Here is a 17,918-nt window from a genome sequence, read left to right as displayed (position 1 = left end):
ATATACACCTATCTATATACCCATACTGTGCACAGAGAGCTATATACACCTATCTATATACCCATACTGTGCACAGAGAGCTATATACTGTCTATATACACCTATCCAGCCATCTATATACCCATACTGTACACAGAGAGCTATATACTGTCTTAATACACCTATCTATCTACCCATACTGGGCACAGAGAGCTATATACTCTCCATATACACCTATCCAGCCATCTATATACCCATACTGTACACAGAGAGCTCAGGCTTAGTGCCTGCAGGGAGAGCCAGGGGCCACAGAGAGCTATATACTCTCCATATACACCTATCTATATATCCATACTGTACACAGAGAGCTATATACTGTCCATATACACCTATCTATATACCCATACTGTGCACAGAGAGCTATATACTGTCTATATACACCTATCTATATACCCATACTGTGCACAGAGAGCTATATACACCTATCTATATACCCATACTGTGCACAGAGAGCTATATACTCTCTATATACACCTATCCAGCTATCTATATACCCATACTGTGCATAGAGAGCTATATACTGTCTATATACACCTATCCAGCCATCTATATACCCATACTGTACACAGAGAGCTATATACTGTCTATATACACCTATCCAGCCATCTATATACCCATACTGTACACAGAGCTATATACTCTCCATATACACTTATCTATATACCCATACTGTATACAGAGAGCTATATACTGTCTATATACACCTATCTATATAACCATACTGTACACAGAGAGCTATATACTCTCCATATACACCTATCTATATACCCATACTGTATTCAGAGAGCTATATACTGTCTATATACACCTATCTATATAACCATACTGGGCACAGAGAGCTATATACTCTCCATATACACCTATCCAGCCATCTATATACCCATACTGTACACAGAGCTATATACTCTCCATATACACTTATCTATATACCCATACTGTATACAGAGAGCTATATACTGTCTATATACACCTATCTATATAACCATACTGTACACAGAGAGCTATATACTCTCCATATACACCTATCTATATACCCATACTGTATACAGAGAGCTATATACTGTCTATATACACCTATCTATATAACCATACTGTACACAGAGAGCTATATACTCTCCATATACACCTATCCAGCCATCTATATACCCATACTGTACACAGAGCTATATACTCTCCATATACACCTATCTATATACCCATACTGTATACAGAGAGCTATATACTGTCTATATACACCTATCTATATAACCATACTGTGCAAAGAGAGCTATATACTGTCTATATACACCTATCTATATACCCATTCTGTGCACAGAGAGATATATAAACTCTCCATATACACCTATCCAGCTATATATTATCCATATACACCTATCCAGCTGTATACGCATACTGTGCACAGATCTCCGAGAGCTGTATACTGTCTATATACACCTATCCAGCTATATACTTTCCATATACACCTATTCAGCTGTATACTCATACTGTGCACAGATCTCCGAGAGAGATATACTGTGCATATACATCTCTCCATACTGTGCACCCTGGAGCTACACCCATAGTGTACAGAGAGATCTCAGACTGCAGAGAGAGCCCGGGACAGGGTGGTGGGGGGTCCTGAGTAAGATGTGTGCTGTCCATCAGAGAATACATTATATACAGTTATTCAGCTGTCTATATACCCATACTATACACCCTGGGGCTGCACTGGTATATAATATTTACTTCCCCTCCTGTAAATTATTTCTCACTACTGCCCATAATAAATCAGTATAATATTCCGCCATACAGTCACAGTATCATTGCTGTATTATGTAATTATATCAGACACAGTCTGTCCACTATATATAACCTCTTCATTAGTTTGATTCAATGGGCTAATGAAGCCCCCTGTGTACTGTGCATGGTCTGTACTATTGGATGTAGTGGCGCCCCCGGTGTACTGTGCATGGTCTGTACTATTGGATGTAGTGGCGCCCCCTGTGTACTGTGCATGGTCTGTACTATTGGATGTAGTGACCCCCCTGTGTACTGTGCATGGTCTGTACTATTGGATGTAGTGGCGCCCCCTGTGTACTGTGCATGGTCTGTACTATTGGATGTAGTGGCGCCCCCTGTGTACTGTGCATGGTCTGTACTATTGGATGTAGTGGCGCCCCCTGTGTACTGTGCATGGTCTGTACTATTGGATGTAGTGACCCCCCTGTGTACTGTGAATGGTCTGTACTATTGGATGTAGTGGCGCCCCCTGTGTACTGTGCATGGTCTGTACTATTGGATGTAGTGGCGCCCCCTGTGTACTGTGCATGGTCTGTACTATTGGATGTAGTGGCGCCCCCTGTGTACTGTGCATGGTCTGTACTATTGGATGTAGTGGCCCCCCCTGTGTACTGTGCATGGTCTGTACTATTGGATGTAGTGGCGCCCCCTGTGTACTGTGCATGGTCTGTACTATTGGATGTAGTGACCCCCCTGTGTACTGTGCATGGTCTGTACTATTGGATGTAGTGGCGCCCCCTGTGTACTGTGCATGGTCTGTACTATTGGATGTAGTGGCGCCCCCTGTGTACTGTGCATGGTCTGTACTATTGGATGTAGTGGCGCCCCCTGTGTACTGTGCATGGTCTGTACTATTGGATGTACTGACCCCCCCCCCCCCCCCCCCCCCGTGTACTGTGCATGGTCTGTTCTATTGGATGTAGTGACCCGCCTGTGTACTGTGCATGGTCTGTACTATTGGATGTAGTGGCGCCCCCTGTGTACTGTGCATGGTCTGCACTGCCGCTGGTATATGTGGGGGATGAATGAGTCCCTGTAGTAATTGCCTGCAGGGTCTTGTGTAGAGGAGGCTCAGGGGTCGATATGCCGGGGCCTTGCTGTTGTGTCTCTTTGAAGGGCCGGGGGGGGGGGGGGGATGAGTGCAGCTGCTGGCTCTGAAGATCGATGGTTTTACAAATGTGGAATTATTCATCTTTAATGTCCATTCAGCGCTGACAGGTTCAGTATGGCGGCAGAGGCCGGGGCACAACCACTACAACCCAGTGTGGCTGATGGCTGAGAGCTCAGAGTCTAGAGGAGGATGCGACAGGGAGGAGGATCAGTCACCAGGCTCTGCGCCCTCCAATCACTTATCACCTATACAATTCTATCCGGTCTCAGAAAGTTGGGTGACAAGCGATATTGCTGCAGTAGCCATGTCCCCCCCCCCCCCCATCTCTATGGTATTATAGACTGGGACATGCTGGTGGTTACCACATACAGATACAGTCAGATCGGAAACTTTGATGTGATCCATGTGTATAATGTACAGGGGGAGGGGAGGGGGGGATCGGGGACGGCCGCTGTGTGTTATGTGTTCAGGTCCTTTGAGTTATAATGATTTGTTTCATCTTTTATAATAGGAGACAAATGAGGAAATACATAGAGGAGAAGCTGCGGGAGGGAGGGAGGGGGCCCTGGCGCTCACACACCACACAACAGGACGACTTAAGGGCCCTATTCAACAAGACGATTATCGTTTAGATTATCATTAAATCGTTCGAATCTAAACGATAATCGTTCGGTTGAATGGCAATTAACGACTAACAACCGAACGAGAAATCGTTGATTGTTTAATGAGACCTGGACCTGTTTTTATCATTGCTCGTTCGCATTGAATAAGACGTCGTTCGCAGTAGTGACGAATGCAATAGCGACGACAAGACGACCGCAAGAACGATCATAAGTAACAATTATCTTTTCATGTAAATGGGTGAACGATTTCAGGTCTTTCGCAATAGCGGTCGTTTGGATCTTTATCGTTAACGATTATGCGAACAATAATCGTCCCTTGAAATATGGCCCTAAGGAGTGCTCAAAGAGGACGACGGCTTCACAGCTTCTGCATTGAAACATACAAGAGAGACAAATGATCTAATATCTGTCTGTATGTGTCTATCTATCTATCTCCTATCTATCTATCTATCTATCTATCTATCTATCTATCTCCTATCTATCTATCTATCTATCTATCTATCTCCTATCTATCTATTTATCTCCTATCTATCTATCTATCTATCTATCTATCTATCTAGCTATCTATCTATCTATCTATCTCCTATCTATCTATCTATCTCCTATCTATCTATCTATCTATCTATCTATCTATCTACTACCTATCTATCTATCTATCTATCTATCTATCTATCTATCTATCTATCTATCTATCTATCTATCTATCTATCTCCTATCTATCTCCTATCTCTTATCTATCTATCTATCTATCTATCTATCTATCATCTATCTATCTATCTATCTATCTATCTCCTATCTATCTATCTATCTCTTATCTATCTATCTATTATCTATCTATCATCTATCTATCTATCTATCTATCTCCTATCTATCTATCTATCTATCTCCTATCTATCTATCTATCTCCTATCTATCTATTTATCTCCTATCTATCTATCTATCTATCTATCTATCTCCTATCTATCTATCTATCTATCTCCTATCTATCTATCTATCTATCTATCTCCTATCTATCTATCTATCTATCTATCTATCTATCTATCTCCTATCTATCTATCTATCTATCTATCTATCTATCTCCTATCTATCTATCTATCTATCTATCTATCTCTTATCTATCATCTATCTATCTATCTATCTATCTATCTATCTATCTATCTATCTATATCCTATCTATCTCCTATCTATCTATCTATCTATCTATCTATCTATCTATCTATCTACCATTTATCTATCTATGATATGAGATCTATGATATCTATCTATCTCCTATCCTCCCCCTCCCCCCACACACACAATGCTGTTAGGGCATAAACATAAACTTCACACTAGAGCAGGAAACAATTCTCCGCTATTTCTGGACATGTTATGCAGGTTACACACATCCCATATTGTTTTCTGCAGAATAATAATCTCGTATAACTCACCTTGCTGGAAACCGCAAATAAAATATTCACACAATCCTGTGAAAGTATAAACATATTCTCGTAGCGTGGAGCCGAGCGCACGGAAACTTCTTGTGTTTCACTGGAGGAAGTGACTTCCTCTTTTCTTTAAGGTCCATAAACTCCAGCACATTTTATAGTATGTTAAACCTGACACCACTTTGTAGACAGAAGAAAAATACACATAAAAATAACCACAAAGCCGCTGTTTTCCTAAGTATTTCTACACGGCTGCCGTCCGCCATGAAACGCGCCGGAATCACAATGTACGGATAATACTGAGAATATAAAGACAATTCCACACCGGTCTTATAATCACAATTCTCTGTAGTATCTGCGATAGTATCTAGTATCTCCTATCTATTTGTCTATCTATCTATCTATCTATCTATCTCCTATCTATCTATCTATCTCCTATCTATATATATCTATCTATCTATCTATCTATCTATCTATCTATCTCCTATCTATCTATCTCCTATCTATCTATCTATCTATCTATCTATCTATCTATCCATCTCCTATCTATCTATCTATCTATCTATCTATCTATCTATCTATCTATCTATCTCCTATCCATCTCCTATCTATCCATCTCCTATCTATCTATCTATCTGTCTATCTGTCTCTCTCTCTATATATCATCTATCTGTGTATCTAAATAAAGATGATGATCCACGGCACTCCGATAAAGTGAAAAAACTTGGTGTTTAATCAAAAACGTGAATTACATATTGCAACACAGCAGGACACGACGTTTTGGCGGACCATCCGCCATTTTCAAGTGTGTATTTATCATCTATCTATCTCTTTCTCTCTCCCATCTATCTATGGGTTTTATTACACGGAACGATAATCGGCCCTATGCCGATTATATACTGTGAAATAAAGACAACGATCAGCCGATGATCGTTGTCATCGGCTGATCGTTAATATAGGTTCTGACCTATAATCGTTGGGCGCTGACCGCGCACCGCTACGTGTAATAGCGGTGCACGGCCGACGCCGGGGATATGCAAACAGGTTGCAGGACTCCTCTTCCTCTTTGCTTCTGCCCGGGTCCGCACGCTTTAGCTTCAGAGCAGACTCTCTCAGCTGGCAGGCCGCTCAGCCAATCACAGGCCGGGACCACTGACAGGCCGCTTTGAAGCTGGAGCGCGAGGACCCGGGGAGAAGCACAGAGGAAGAGGAGCCCTGCCACGTGGACATGTAATGTATAAAGTTTAAACAAGGGCTGCAAGAACATCGGTAACAATGTCCATGCAGCCCTTGTTAAACGATTATCAGGCCTTGTAATAAGCCCAGTAAACGAGCGCCGATCTAGCAGATTGGCGCTCGTTTACAGGTATTATCAGGCCCCCATCGGCCTGTGTAATACCACCCTATCTATCTATCTATCTATCTATCTATTTATCTCTTCTATCTCTCTTATCTATCTATCATCTATCTATCTATCTATCTATCTATCTATCTGTCTGTCTGTCGTATACATAAAGTGCTCCTGAATCAAGGATCTTCAGTGTATGTAGAGAAGACCAGCAGCACTGTGAAAATAGTGGAAATGTATTAATCGCTGAGACTTGTGCGCCCTATTAAATGCATCACTGTCATCCATTACTTGTGTACACACCGGGTAATATAAATGTCTAGTGTTGAGTGGACTTGCTGGACAGTTCGGGTTTGGCAATGTCCTCTGTCCTCTGAACTCGATCAGGAAGTGGTGTATTCTTTCCAGTCTGACATAAGGCTCTCTGCTGCCACCCCAGTCCATGTCAGATACTGCCCAGAGCTCTGGACAGTTCCTGACATGAACAGAGGTGGCAGCAGAGAGCCTTACGTCAGACTGGAAAGAATACACCATTTCCTGCAGGACATACAGCAGCTCATAAGTATTGGAAAACTCAAGATTTTTGAATAGACGTAAATTATAAATCTATATAACTTTCTGAAATCAGTTGATTTAAAGGATAAAGATTTTCGCGCGAGCACCCCTTTAAGACTGTCATAGAGATGACATTATTATCAACTCTCTCTTGTTTCTGGGACTGACCCTGTAATGTGATAAGTGCCTGACAGCCGTTCACCTCCATATTCAAGTATTGGGGAGCTGAAGCTGATAACTGCGAGCCTAACAATCCTATAGTGCCTATGTCCATGGCTGCCTTAAGTCACCCTCTGGGACCAAGTATTGATAAAATCCACCCCATAAACCCCCCACAAACACACACTCATATACCTTTCACACATCAATTCTAAGGACAATAGGACAGTAAAATGGAAGGGCTTTGTCAATATAGGAGGGGTTATGGCAGCTGTAAACCCTACACAAAGAGCCATTAGGACAATTAAAAGGCCATATTATGTCACTAATTGTCACATACAGTCACCTCCTCAGGCCGCTCTCAGCAAGACACCCTCCGCACTTCAAGGGACTGAATTGGCCTCTATTTATACGCTTTCCCCCACCCCTACAAACAATACAGGCACTTTTACTTTTATGCCCAGACTGGAGGAGGTAGGAATAGTTGTCCCTGTACACCATATAGACAGGCCTCAACCAAACATCCAGCACTAGTATAGATGTCCACTAGATAAAACCATTGTAGAAGCCTCTCAGATCCCACCAATGTAAATGTCCACCAGATAAGACTGGACTAGACATCAGGAGGATGTCTAGGATCATGGACTAATGTGGATATCCACCAGATCAGACAAATGTAGACGTCCTTGAGATCTCACCAGTATAGTTGTCTACACGACCCAACCAATGTAAACAATTCAGCAAATGAGACCATAGCAGACCAGATCAAACCAAGACATGTAGACGTCCCGTAGATCAGACCAATATAGACCTGTAACCATTCCCCCAGATCAGACCAATATAGACATGTAGACGTCCCCCAGATCCGGCCAATATAGACATGTAGACGTCCCCCAGATCCGGCCAATATAGACATGTAGACGTCCCCCAGATCCGGCCAATATAGACATGTGATGACCACCATAACAAACCACAGTAGACACTCCACAGGTCAGACCAATATAGACATGTAGATGACCACCAGATCAAACCACTGTAGACATTTAATGGATCAGACCAATATAGACATGCAGACGTCCCCCAGATCCGGCCAATATAGACATGTAGACGTCCCCCAGATCCGGCCAATATAGACATGTAGACGTCCCCCAGATCCGGCCAATATAGACATGTAGACGTCCCCCAGATCCGGCCAATATAGACATGTGATGACCACCATAACAAACCACAGTAGACACTCCACAGGTCAGACCAATATAGACATGTAGATGACCACCGGATCAAACCACTGTAGAAATTTAATGGATCAGACCAATATAGACATGCAGACGTCCCCCAGATCAGACTAGACTAGACGTGCTCTTGATCGGACCAATGTGGATATCCACCAGATCAGACAAATGTAGACATCCTTGGGATTACACAAGTACAGATGTCCAAACAATGTAGATCCAACAGATCAGACCAATATAGACATGTAAATGCCCCTGAGATCAGACCACCATAGATGTCCCCCAGATCAGACTAGACTGGGCGTCCTCCTGATCGGACCAATGTGGATATCCACCAGATCAGACAAATGTAGACATCCTTGAGAAGTACAGATGTCCAACCAATGTAGATCCAACAGATCCGACCAATATAGACATGTACTCGTCCCCCAGATGAGACCAATATCTACGTCCACCAGATCTGACACATGTAGACATGTAGACATCCAACAGATCAGACTAATATAGACACCCCCCAGATTGGACCATTGTACGCATCACACAGACTGTATCAGTGTAGAAATCCACCAGAACAGACCGATATACCACCATCCTGTTTCACTTTATAGCCTACTGTTACTATTTCCCCATAAATCCACACCTTTGACTTGATGTCCATAGTATCTGATAGAACGGGGAGGGATGAGCAGCATCTTGGACATCGGCTTACTCCAGGAGAAACCAAAGAACCAAGAGGATAAATTCTCCCAATGTTCTCCATCATCCGGGTGTCTGCCAGACCCCATAGACCCCATTCAGAGTCCCTTCTCTTTGCCCTGCCTTTGGTCAGCCTCACACGGAGAGCATTTTGTTTTTCTCGCCTACTTAGAACATTCCTATTTATTTTCTTTATCCTCTTGTTTCCTATTGTTGTTTCTTTGTCAGTGTGTTCTGTTTGTTTTTAAGCTCTGACACCTCTCTGCTTCCATGCTGTGTGTGAAGTGCTGTGTACACAGATTGTAACCCGGATTACAGAAGCATGGCAGCTACATAAGGACAGGGAAGGCCTATTACAGGGAGATGAGTGATAGATTGGTTGATTAAATGGATATTGGATTCAATAGATATTAGATGGATAGATAAATAGGAGGTAAACGGATAGATTTTGTAAGGATACAGGGCCCAACCACCTGGTGGCCCATGAGCGTTAGAGAGTTAGACCCATCAATGGTTGCACATTGTCTTTACCTGCTATGTACCTAAGGTGTAGCCGTAAGACGGCTGTAGCTCATGGTGGTAGGCTATAGAATTCCTGACCCCCCAGTACAGATTCCCTTTATAACTATGGCCAGCTTTATGACCTTACTAGTCTCAGGTCTGTAAACATAACAGGACATTGTCAGCTGTAGCCACTAGTGGGCGCTAATAAAAACCTTAAAGGCCACAGGCAGGGGAGTAGTGTTGAGCAGATATGTCAAACTGTTCAGGTTCGGCAACCTTCTCTGAACCCGAACACTCGGTATTTGATTCCCCTGCAAAAGTTGGATGCAACCCTAGGGAGTCCTGGAGAACATGGGTACAGCCATAGGGTGTAGCTGCGGAAAATCAAATGCTGAGTGTTGCGAAATGTGAACAGTTTGATAGGTCTGCTCAACACTACAGGGCAGAGTTATGGGTGTAAGGTGCTGCTCACTTGTTTAGTCCAGAAATTTTATTTTGTGCACACCGCACTATTGTGTCCAGCATTTCTGACAAAATCTGTGACTGATGCTTCAAATGGGGCTTCAATGTCTATGTGAACACAGCCTGGTTATAAGGCACCTATAGAGCCCATACTGAGATGTTTTCCTTTTCTGTAAAAAAGAACATTATCACATTTGTCCGTGAAGTAGCAGAGCTCTACACTGAAATCCAATATGGCGGCCCTACTTTCCTGAGATGTCTGTAGTGTAGTGCATGGCCGGATTAGTCTCTTACATCCCTCATTGTCCAGCACTGGTTTGGTATTATTGGTCTTGGCCTCATACATGAGCGCACATCATGGACTGTTGTATGAAGGGCACCATGTGTGGGAGACACTTTCTCGGTAGCATACCGCACTTCTGTACACAGGACCATAACGTCTGATGGGTATACTGCACTCTGTGAGGACTTGCATGCCGCTGAATCTTTATGCAGTCCTATAATCACAGATAGAGATGATCGAACAGCAGAAAATCTTAGGTTCTATAGAACCTTCTGCATTTAATTCCTGATGCCTTCCTGGTCCGTGGGGAAGGAGGAGACAGCCCGGGTATCGCCTGGAATTCCGGGATTCAGCCCAGGTTTGACAAGATTTGAGTTCTATAGAACCTAAGATTTTCCGCTGTTCGATCATCTCCACTCACAGATCAGCACCAGGATCATACAGATTCCGATCGAGTTCTCTGTTTCCCTTATCCTCTTGCACCACCTTGTTGCAGGTTTTCTTGCCAGTCCACATTACACTGAGCACCGGGCCGACCTCTCAGTCTCTGGACTATCAGATGCTTGCCCAGAGGAATTTATATATATATATATATATATATATATATATATATATATATACACACACACACACACATTTTTTTATCTTGCGACTTTCCGCCTCGTCGTTCCAGAATGAGATCTGTTCTTAATTTACGCGTTCGCCGATCTGCCAAGTTCTGCACTTGAAACAGCTGTTGGAAAAAGGTGCTGTGTATAATGGACTATTCCAGAAATTACAGACACGCCACGCTCTTATTAACCTCTCATTTTCCAGCCAGACTTCAGTCAGATTTCTGTACTGTGTGCGGTTTTTATAGTACATCTGCTCAGAAGCATTGCGTAGAGCGTTTTACGCTGTAGAGTTTAATGAGAGGTAAAAATGAGCAATGGAAGGTAGAGGAAGCAGATGAATCTGTGTAGACACCCAGGGCCCGCACCATGATAACAATCACTGAGGCCACCCAGACTTCTGTACCTGCCCCAGCTGAACTCTGGACACACCATGTTTAGTGTTATAACTTCTAATTAAAATCACCGTACAATGTGGCAGAACATGCTACTGATGTCAGTGACATCAAGTGAGGTCTGATTCCTGGAGACCTTGTGATTGTCTCCACCTATCTGGTTGTGATCACTCGCTTTTCCCTCTATCTTCTCAATGGCAAAAATATATTTTCCATTGAGCTCAGTCATGATACATCTAAAAAGAGGTTGGTCACTGATGGCAAACGTGAGTAAATCTCCCGGGATCACATCTTCTGCAGGCCATCGGGAACACTCTTCCACTGTATCTGATATTGATCATGAAGGGATACAACTTCACGCTGGGGTTCCAGGTAGCCAAAACAACCATCATCATGCATGAGTCCCATTACTTTAAACAAGACCCATATACAATGGGAGCTAAGGGCCCACTGGACCCCATTCTCCATTCGTATCTCTTTATGTCCAATGTTAGATTCACATGGTTAAGGAACAACCCTTTAATAGACCTCCGTTCATATTTTCATGTAATGGCGGCATTGAGCATACATTTACCACCCTTTAATTTTAATGGAGTTGTCTGGTTTACAAATTGAGGACTCAACTTTTAGTGAGAGCAATTGTACTCTGGAGGACCAAACACATGTAATACTTAAATTGTCCTGTGGTGGTGCTGCAAAAAAACGGAATACTTGCTGGTATATTTCAAATCAGTAATGACTGCTTGATGTTTTAGTTTTCCTAAAGGAAATTTGGCAATTCCTGCCTTAAAGTGACACTGTCACCCCCAATAATCATTTTTCAATCTTTACAGGTGTGTGTAACCCGCCTATATCTCTCTGCATACCTGTAACTATGTTTCAGTTTCATGAGGTGGCTTTCCCTGAAATTGTAATTTGGCCGGGTATCTTCTAGCGCCACTGGGCGGGGCTTGGTCCCTGAAGCGCCACATAGCCCCGCCCATTACAGTGCCGTTGACCCCGCCCCCTTGGGCTCCGTTTTGAGGCCTCCTTGACGTGCGCGTCCACATCTCCCGCCGACATCCGCGTGCGGGAGCGTCATGTGGCGCACAGGCGCAGAAGGTGACCGCCGGGTCACCCACAGCCGGGCTGTGCGTGCGATCGCACAGCCCGCCGATTACACCGGCCGCACCGTCCCTTGTTGCGTGGGACTCTCCGGAGGCCTCGCTGCGGCTGTGAAACCCTCCTCACAGCCAGCAGCGAGGCGCAGACATAGTGGAAGGGTTGGCTACCTCTCTCTCATATAAAGGATCTACTTGTCATCTATGGTTTATGCAACATGGCTAGGCCTTAAAGGGTATCAATACTTTTCCTATTGTGGCTATTTGGTAACCCAGATTTCTTAATAAGCTATAGAATATACCATTATAGATAGGATAACACTGCAGTTCGTCCCAAGTTCCAGTCTCCATCACATTTCTCGACTGTACACCGATAGCACACATAGCCACATAGCAAAAGGCCCATTGCTTCTTACATTATCAAAACCATTCTCCCAGGGCTGCTTACTAGAGATGAGCAAATCTAGAGCACACTCGGATCTGTTCTAACCTGAGCATGCAGCACTTGCTTACCCGTGTTTGATGCTGCCTGGAAAACATACAATGGGCTGCATCAAACTTCTTCAACCTTCAGTAATCAAATGTCGCTTTCTTGGGTTAGGACAAATTCTAGTGTGCTCGAGGTTCGCTCATCTTTACTGCTTACTTATCCTATTTTTAGTAGGATTATATGGCGGCATATCCTTCGAGTCAGACCACCCCTACTATGATTGCTATTGTTTAAAGCAAATGTACATCGCTTTAAGATCTTTACATCAATAGACTGGCGCCAGCGTGGGGATGCCGGTGCCGCAGTCCTTTTTTTTTAATCGCTGCCCGGTTCGCACGCACATCGCTAATCTATTCCCGGTAACCGGCCCGGCCTGAAGTACTGGAGGTTGGCCTGCCCACTCCCAGTGTGACGTGGCTCCATTAGAATCAATGGTGCTGCGTCACACTGGGTGCGGGTGGGCAGTTCCACCTCAAGTGCTTCAGGCTGGGCTGGTGACCAGGAATAGACCAGCTTCCCCACGCTGATGCCAGTCTATTGATGTAAAGATCTTAAAACGATGTACCTGCTGGTACATTCGCTTTAAACAGCTGTGTATAGGAAGAATACAGGTTAGTACTACTCTAGGTACAGGGGCTGAATGAAAAGCTGTGCAGACTCCGCTCTTCTCCAGCATAAGCTATCACTGTTGAACACACAGAAAAGAAACTTTTGGACTCTGCAGTTACAGAGTTGCACCATGCCACGTTGTATGTTATCAGACACTTAGCCCAAGCCTTAATATAAAGTAATTACATATTGGTTTGTAGATGATCCCAAGTCTTGTGGTTGTGAAGTGCACCAGTCACCTGTAATGATGCAGCTAATGAAGTGTTGTTCTCCGATTACTGACCCATAGGGTGAGGACATAATACAGATGTGATACTCTGCATCCCCCTCCCCAAGCCGGGCCCAGCGTATGCTGAACACATGAACTCCATCCGTCAGCAGCCGTGTCACATCTGTTTGAGTCTTGTCTCCACACCAGGCCATTAACATTACAATGGACAGTCCTTTGTGTCTTATATGGCAGGTCAGGGAGGACGAGGGGCGACCTGGCGGTTGAACTGACCGAGTTCAGCTTGGTGTCAGCAGATGTGTTAACATCCCATGATGAGAGCTCTATAAACTGGAGGCGGGACACGCCAATGTGTAATAGCCGGGACAATGGGGTCATGCCAACCTGGATTATAGGGTCGTTCCCCCGGTGTGGAGATGTATAGGATGCTGGAAAGAGTTCTTCGCTTGCAGAGAGCGTACTTTGTCTTTTCTTGTAACATCAGCTTCATCTCCTACCCATGCATGAGTCTATATACATGTATGTACGTACGGAGACAGTACTTCTCTGCTATACTCTGTTAGTACTAGATTCCAAATCATTGATCTTGGTGGCTGTGACCAGGAGGCGACTCCACTGCTTACCTTCTGGGATTACAGGATGCTGTGTATATGTACACCATTCTCTGAGGATATATATTTATTTCTATTTTGTTTTATATATATCTTCTTCAAGATTACCCATCTTCTGTTTTGGTCTTCAGGTTCTTAAATAACCAGTAAACCACATTACACACAAACAGATGTCACCCCCTTATATAAATCAATGCAAAATCCAATCTGGCAATTGTGAGCAGGGTACAGGCTTATTAGGCCAACAGTTCTTTCTTCATTTCTGTACACATATATAGTTGAGCATACGAATTGTGGATATGAGGAGGGACATAAGCGGCGTATCTTCCTTGATAACACAAGGATCAGTCATGTTGAAATAAACCATGTCCAATTCTGTACCCTGACCCTGGTCACACCAACCTCTTAGAGACGACCACTTACATTAAATTGTGGTTTCCCAAGAATATATGGTGGTACTGTATACGGGGGTGGTCTTCTGGAGAGGGTTCTCTGCAGTCTGGATTGACCCTGTAAGGTGGCTTTGTATATATAAAAACAAAGTACGATGAGCTCACTGATTTTAGCAGGATGGCTTATCCATCTTATGTGTGTAGGGGTGTGCCAACTCTCCCCCACTGGTGATGTCAGTGGAAAGAAGGATCAGGTTTTTGAACTTGACACCAAAAAGAAGAAAAAGTGACGTACAAGAAAAAATATATTTTTATTAAATATATATAATATAAAAAAAAACAGATGCTCACAACTGATAAAATAGGCATAGAAAAGTGGGGAACCTCCTATCTAGAAAGATTTCATGTAGCACTACAGAGTGGTAGAAGAAATAATCCAAAGTTAGTGGACCAGTAGTCAGAAAAGACCATACCTACCTATTGTACCTATTCGCACCATACTGAGCAAAAAGAAATCACTGCATACAAATGCAGTACAGACTAGTAACATATGTAAAACAGCTATGACACATATAGGGCCCTACCCCATATTATCTATAGGGCTCAACCAAATATAAAGCTGCCCAAACATCAAGAAAGTTAGACAAAAGTAAATCTAGAGAAAGAAAGGAACCACAACCTGACTCTGGCTTCTTCTGGGATTATTTCTTCTACCATTCTGTGATTGTACATGCAGTCTCTCTATATAGGAGGTTCCCCACTTTTGTGCGTATCTTTTCTTTTTCTTCTTTTTGGTTGCATGTTTATTACGAGGGATTCTCGTTTTTTTTTTGGGGGGGGGGGGGGGGGGGGGCTTTGAAGTTCAAAAAGACCTATAATGTTTTCAGGGGAAGTAAGAGGCGACCAGAGGTGCCTGGAAGCGACTTATTCTCCCTTCCCTATTAAAAACACTTGCATGCTCTGCTGAAGGTGAATGCCACTTTTTAAGAGTCAGGCCACGGTGCATAACATGTGACCATGGTCCTAAAAAACCAAGCTACTGCACCACATATTAGTAGGACATGTTCAGTTCTGGTCACTAGACCTGCGATCGGGTCTGGATTTTTATCAGTATGTGTGAAAGCAGCCATCATGTCATCCTCAGCAGGCAGCTTCTGAGGCCTGGCGTAGTTACATATCATCGGTATACCACTTTTTACATTTATTTATTTTAGCAAAAACTATGCCAAATTTACCAACGTGCTGAAATCTTTTAGCCCCTTCTCTTCCTAATCCGCCAACATGGCTGGGCTCCATAGGCACCAGTAGCTGGTACACCTCTTTAATAACCCTGGCGCGCTCCATTATTTTTGCACATTTTGCTTCATAAATCTCTTCAAGTAATCTAAGGGAAGTAGCTACAGGCTGCCGCCAGCATCAATCATATCCATTCTCACAACTACCCCCATTATTTTTAGTTTAATATACGTATGTGTTGGCTCCTCCGACAGCAGACATAGCAGTGAAATGAGCTATGGCTCATATTATTATAGTACAGTATTTATAAGGAGTGTAAAATGTCAGCGTTACCCCGCTATTATAGCCTGCAGCTCTCGCTTAATGGAGTAATAACAGCGTCGTATACAGTATTGGGTGGTTGGACTTTATAGAGGAGGGATTTTATCCAAATGACCCATTCACCGTCTATATAATCCGATGACGCACACGTATTAAGCCTGGTGGATGGAGGCAGCTGCGGGTCACTCCACAGCCATTATCCGCCCAGATACTTCTCCTCGTACTCCATATCTTATACATAAGCACTCGTGCGTTTTACATTGTATTGTACCCTAATAACCTGCTGGGACTTTTAGTTCCAGAACTATACTTATATAGTAAACAATAAAATGGTGATTATTCTGGCCCATTGTGTAATTTGTTACAATGTATCAGTGCAGGTAAAGCTTACGTAGAATTTTCTACAATGGATCTAGGCACTGATTCTGCCCGCTCCGTGGAGAGGGTGGATACAGCCGGAGGACCGCCTGGAAAACTGGGATACAGCCATAGCCATAGGCTGTATTCCAGTTTTCCAGGTGGTCCTCCGGCTGTATCCCCCCTCTCCACGGAGGTGGAAGACAGCGGGAATCATTGCCGAGAGTTCAGGTTCATACGAAACCGAACCTCGGCAGGTTCGGACCATTCCTAATCGCAAGCAGAGAACTTGATTTAAAAATACAAAGTGGGAGATTTACTTCGATCAGCATTTCATACGCTGCTGGGCTGGATGGATCTCTCTATAGAACAGCAGCTTTAGGGCCCATATACATGGCCTGATGGAAGACAGGCGAGATCGGGGCTGCATTATTATCGGCTGCAAATCCTTATATTGATAATAAACAATAATTTATTAAATGATAAATGTGTTTGTCTGATCATGGGTTGATCGTATTGGGTACATCGTGTAGAAGGGCCCTTAGAAATGTGTGTCAGCTACTGGTATAAACTATAATAAATGATGTCCACACCATCCCTGTTAAGTCTTACCAACTTTGGCAGGGGCAGTGTAACCTGGCCAAAAACATTTATCTCGAACAACTTGCATATGTTGTGCAATTAATTACCCCCCCCCCCCCCCCTTCAAAGTCTATTAGAAATTGTCAGTAAATCAGGAGTCGTCCTATATGTAAAGCCTTCTGAGACTCACTGATCAGTGGCAGATAACTAGTACTAGTTGAGGTAAGTGGACTTGTAAACCATTTAGAAGCCCTGAAGTGATATAGGTGATACAATGGTAACCATTAGCCTGATACTGGTAATGATTAAGTCACTGGGCTGTAGGGTCAGAAGTGTGGTACATGGTCTGTAGGTGGTCCCTTGCTGCCAGTATGAAGAAAGTGCCCATCAGTGTTAATATACAGACGAGGCATTGTTTCTGGGTGCATTGGTAAAGTACCTGTCATTTGTGCTCAATGGACCATCCCTGCTCTCCATTAGCACAGCAACAATGTATACATGACTGACTTTCCCTGGCACACAGCTCGGCAGCTGGCTATCATGTTGGCAATTTCTGGCACAAGCGCAGGCCAGCAACATTAACGCATGTAGGCACAGGGCTCTTAATATGATGATCTGGGGGGGTAACACGGACTTCGTTCACTGCTTAATCACCGGTCTGGCTTTTATGTTGTGTAGATGAGCAAAGGCCAGAGCCTCACACAGTGTACACACGTCTTATTGTAGACAATGAGGACTAATGCCAGGACAACATCTGCAGGACAATGGAG

The 17,918-nt window shown here is 43.6% G+C and overlaps 1 long non-coding RNA gene across 4 annotated transcripts in view; it reads left to right on the top strand.

The window, feature by feature from the left end:
* Nucleotides 1-17,918, top strand: part of LOC138772712 (uncharacterized) — a 274,220-nt gene that overhangs the window by 227,541 nt on the left and 28,761 nt on the right. The window lies entirely within an intron of this gene.

This window comes from Dendropsophus ebraccatus, chromosome 14 (genome assembly GCF_027789765.1).
Source record: "Dendropsophus ebraccatus isolate aDenEbr1 chromosome 14, aDenEbr1.pat, whole genome shotgun sequence".
Lineage (NCBI taxonomy): Eukaryota > Metazoa > Chordata > Amphibia > Anura > Hylidae > Dendropsophus > Dendropsophus ebraccatus.
This window is presented reverse-complemented; position numbering and strand designations above follow the sequence as displayed.